Genomic DNA, 209 nt, shown 5'->3' on the forward strand with positions numbered 1-209 from the left:
CCTCCCCCACCCCAGCCCAGCAGGGAATTGATAAGTAACACACTGTTTATCACCCCATTAAGAAAACAACAGAGTGATATCAGCCGGCCCGGATGATCTCCACCCTAGAGTTCTAAAGGAACTGGCCGGGGTCATTGCAAGTCCCCGGCACAACTTTATGAGCACTCATGGTGCTCTGGTGAGGTACCGGAGGACTGGAAGAGGGCCAA

The sequence above is a fragment of the Crocodylus porosus genome, unplaced genomic scaffold, assembly GCF_001723895.1.
Source record: "Crocodylus porosus isolate Cpor-Errol unplaced genomic scaffold, CroPor_comp1, whole genome shotgun sequence".
NCBI lineage: Eukaryota > Metazoa > Chordata > Crocodylia > Crocodylidae > Crocodylus > Crocodylus porosus.